Raw genomic sequence first — 5,200 nt, 5'->3', positions numbered from 1 at the left:
TTAATATCTATAAAATGCAACCAATTGTAGTTATTGTGTATATTATTTATTTAAATATGGAAGTAGAAAGCAGACAAATGTATTTTGAATATCTGAATCTGTTAATTTAAAAGAGACATTAATTAATAAAATGTGGACATATCGTCAAACCACTCTATAACGAAGTCGTCGGTGCTTGCAAAAAACCTCATTATGGAGACGTGGTAACAAAATTTTTTTATTTGGTGTTTTTGTTTGCATTTTACTAGAAAATAGTTCCCTGATTATGTACGTATTTATTTTAAAAATATATTTAATTCATATTTAAACATAAAGATATATATAATATTAAAAACATTAATCATCTATTGATTTGTATTAAGAGAAATTATTTTTATTAATTACTATTTAATTTATTAATATATATTATTTAATTTTAATCATTTATTATTATATATAATTTTAATTATAATAATTAATTATTTTATTTAACTCAAAAAGAATCTGTTATTTTTCCTTGTGTTGACATTTTTACTCTTTCCTTGTTAAGAAACTCTTCAAGTTAATAGACTAAAAAATTTTTTAAACCTCTCTAAAAATTCACTATCTCTCGTATTAAAAGCGAGAGCATATAACATATACATGTGTTTGGTGATCAGTCTTTCATTTAAAATGTTTACTTTCAGAAAAGGCATATAGTGTTCTTCCACCTTTTACCAATCCAGTCAATGTGTAGGTCTAAAACTGACCATATAAGAAATATAAAGTGAATGAAATAAACAGATATGAGCAAATATATAATTACGGGGCTTGTGAGCTGACCAATATTTTAAAAATATTTGGTACAGATATGTATGAAATATGTTGCTAGATTTAAATTCTATTCCAGACTCCACCGCATCATTTACAACAGTATACCACTCAGTTAACAAACCTTCTGATTGTTGGATTTTAGAAATTTTCCACTAAAACTTGAAATAGGGCTCAAAACTTGCTTAAAATAAGTCATGCAGTAAAATTTCTAATTTTTAACAGCATTTTGCACTCCAAAGGAATTTTAAAGAAAATTATGTTAACTTTAAAGTCTCAACAAATATAGTTTAATACAAAAGATTTCAGGAGAACATATTTATGCAACGGATAGGTAAGAAATTTTTGTTTCTCAATTATAAGAAGAAAAAAAAAACTGGTTCATTAAAATGTGAAAAGCACTTTATTCCTCTTAGCTTTTATATAAAGGATTGCAATTATTTAAAAATTTTAAATGTTTTATGCTTCAGAACATATCTTAAGTTTGTTGGTCAAGTAAGCAAAAATCAAAAAAATAGTAAAAATATATTTACGTTTACTGCACTAAAACGATGAAGTTAAATTCTAGTATAAAAAAAAAATTAATTGAACTTTAAACGATATGAACTCTATTAACATTTATCTTAACCTGGTAACAAAATTTTGCCCACTCTCATGCCATACTCTAATCTATGTTCAAAAAATACTTAAGCCTCAATTAATTCCCCAAGTACACAAAAGTTCTACTATTCATTAAATTGTGTATTCATAGAATCAAAAGTGCAATAAACTTTTATTTACCACTCAAATCGCAATAAGTTTAAATGTGCACTGCTTGATATATAGACACTTGAACTGCAATGACGGAAATTAAGGCAATTTCTCACCGAAATTAATTCAACTATTCATTATACACACACGTGTAGTGCTCATCTATGTTTTGTTTATCTATTTAGTATTAATTCTGTAAGCTAAATAAGTGAAAAGCACTTGCACTGTTTTCATCGAAAAGTAATTTAATGAAGGTAAAAAAATTTTATTTAATTGTCAATATCAATTTGTGTTTAGTTTATTGAATAAATCAGCAAAATTAATTAAACTTAATGATACCAAACAGTTTTAGAAATAAGTGACTAAATGAAAACTTTAAGATAATTATTTAATGATATTTAGTATAATAAATTGCAGTTTATGAAGTTATTCGATCAATTATAATAAACAAACATATACAATTAGAAATAAAGTAAATGAAGTGACTAAATAAAAACTTTAAGTTAATTATTTAATAGTATATAGTAAAATAAATTGCAACTTCTAAAATAATGAGATCAATTATAATAAACAATCATATACAATTAGAGATTTAACACAATAAATTATATTAATAGTCGAGGTGATTAAAAATTCTTGGCATTTATATTTATTTTTTATAAATGTATTTATTTTCTTTGGTATAAAAAGAATTTGGATAAAATCCATTATCTATTCTCTTATTCATAGTAAAACTCATCGCATTAATTCTGGCTTATAACATACATTCTAACTTTTTAGACAAAATATATTGGTACAACTCATGCACTATATAGTAATTACTCCGGAACAATGCTGTTAAAAAGTGATTAATGTTGCATTTATTTAATAAATATATGTAAATATGCATATTTTAATGCATTTTATTAATTTATTCCTTAATTTAAAAGGGTACAACCGAGTCAGTACATATATTATTAAAGCAACCTCGCCAAAGCCATCCAACTACTTATTATTTGTATATCTCAAGTGTAATTAATTAAAAGTTTCAGTAATAGACGTTTTTTATGTGTTAGAATTAATTAAAATTTTCTCTGAATCGTCCTTTTAGAAGCTATCGTTGAAAATGTCACAAATATAATTAGAAACTCACAAAGTTTTACACAATTAACCTGATAACTTTATATGTCGCTTCCATTCATAATTAATGCTGTCGAGCTTTTATAAACTGCGCCGTGATAACTCTTAAAGTAATATTGAATGCACATTATTTTTTAAATATATAAGTTTGTTATAGAAGCTTTGAAACTTTAACCTTTGTGTGATAAAATAAATATATAATATGTTTATTTTCTAACTTTAAAAGGTGCCCATATGAGTTTTGCTCCTAACAACACACACTTGAGGCCTTTGTTATCTACCTTTGCTTCTTCGATTGTTCTATAAAACTGACTTAAAAAACATTAGAATCTTTTAAAATGCGCCATAACAATAAGTGTCTTTTTAGTGAATATCTTACGAAACTCAAACTCTTAATTTTCAAAGATTTTATTTATATTTTTTGTATTTCTTGTATTTTTTGTGAAATTAAAACTAAAAGACTGGACGTATAACTAGATGGAAGGCAGTAAAGATGGAAAGAATCAGAGAAATATATAAATATTTTTTTTTATTTCGAATAATACTTTGTGCGCAAACTATCAAATAATATGTATTAGAAGACATGATTGCTTTAAGCAGTATAAATACCGCTTTAAACACGAGACTAATCTATTCTCTCAAGCAACGGGTGTTAAGTAGAAGATGCGAAGAACGGTATACCGAATTTATAGTTTTTATAAAAAAATCCGAGTTCGATTCCTGGTACTTGCAGTCTCAAAAATAATTATTTACGAATAATTAAATATAAGAATTATTTCCAAGACCACTGATGAAGGGTATTTGGCAATACTCGAAACAGCTGTATGGTCAGCCAAAAATTCAATTAATTTAAATAATTTAAAAAAATAAATTTTTGTTGTTGTTTCACTTCTATTCGAAAACCTCTTTTTATAAAAAAATTACCAAAATTTGAAAAATTTTTTTGAAGAAGTTATAATAATCTCGAACAAAGTATGGAACATATGTAAAGTACCAAAAAGCTGGGAATTGATAAAATCTGCTGCAGCGTACATAATAACTGAGCTCTAGTTTATATGTCCATATCTATAATTCTGATTTTTTTTTAAATGACGAAGTTCTCAAGAATATGTGTTACCCTTTTAAGAAAACATATAAACCTGTGATTGATGCCGGTGACACTCAGTCCTTCGATACACGTAACATACGGAGGAAGTATACACATTATAAGAAATATTATAAGTGTAAATACTTGTATTATAATGTCCAATAAAGCAAAAAAGGACTCACCGTCGTACGAAGAAAATAACTTTAAAATATTTTTATAAAAAATATATAAAAATGAATATTACATAAATGATTGACTTTTTAAATATATTTGCTTAACTAGAAACTCATAAATTTTATTTTAATTTAGTTTATACGAGTTTGTGCTGGATTTTTTTTTATTACAATCCTGTTTTTTTACTCTTAATATACAATTTATTGTTTTTATTTTAATTGCAAACAAGAAATCATAAAAGTACTATTAATTAATTAAAATTCGTTTAAAAAATACCTACCCAAATTCTAATTTCCACGAACATATTACAAAATATATTTATTTAACTTTTATTTATATTTAATGTTATAAAAATCAAAAATTGATTTCTTTCACTAAACGTTTTTATTTGATTTAAAAAATAAAAAAAATATTCAAGCATACTTCAAGCTATTATATACTATATTATACAGTGAAAATCAATTATATTTTTCTAAATTATATTATATATGTTGTTATTAAAAAAAAGTAATGAATGCGTTTTTCCATCTGGTAATAAAAATCCTAAATTGGAAAAACCACTCAGCAAACTCAAGTTAGCAACTTGGCACACATACACATATAAGGAAGTTCTTAATTTGGTGCGAATATTGAAAAAAAGTTTCCAAAGAAAATTTATTAAAAGTATTTCATTTCTTTAAATTGAAGAAATATATACATATATACGTATATATATAATTTCATTGAACATTTTTGAACACATCTCAAGTGAGAGCTGAATAAAATACATAAAACTTTAATCTTATTGAGAAATTGTTGTAATTGGAACAAAGTTGAGGTTTAATGCCTTAAAAAGAAAATTAAAGCCATTGAAAAAAGGCCTAACATTTTTGAAGAAATCGAATATCTTTGAAATGAAACATTACTAAAAATAATGAAAATAAAAATTTATTACAACAATATTTCCAGTATTAGCATTGGTCCGTCTCTCGCTTTTATAAATGCTCCTTGCTGGTTCAAGTCCAACATACTACTACCCATTATTTCGAGAATTATGGATTCAAAACGACTTCTTTAGCTAATTGAGGTGGATTCGTTCCTCACTCCACTCTCAACTAACTAACTTATAACAACAAAATTTAATATGATTTTGAGAAGAATTAAAATATATGCAGATATATTTATTTAAATAAAAAACTTTAAAAATATTTATTAAAATATTTATATCCAATTTAAAGCTTATTTGTAACAGCTTCAAGTTCAATTAAAATTAAAATAATTAAAAATTTTTAAGGCTGAACT

Source organism: Teleopsis dalmanni, chromosome 1 (assembly GCF_002237135.1).
Source record: "Teleopsis dalmanni isolate 2A chromosome 1, ASM223713v2, whole genome shotgun sequence".
NCBI classification, from domain to species: Eukaryota; Metazoa; Arthropoda; class Insecta; order Diptera; family Diopsidae; genus Teleopsis; species Teleopsis dalmanni.
Note: the sequence above shows the minus strand (reverse complement) of the source record.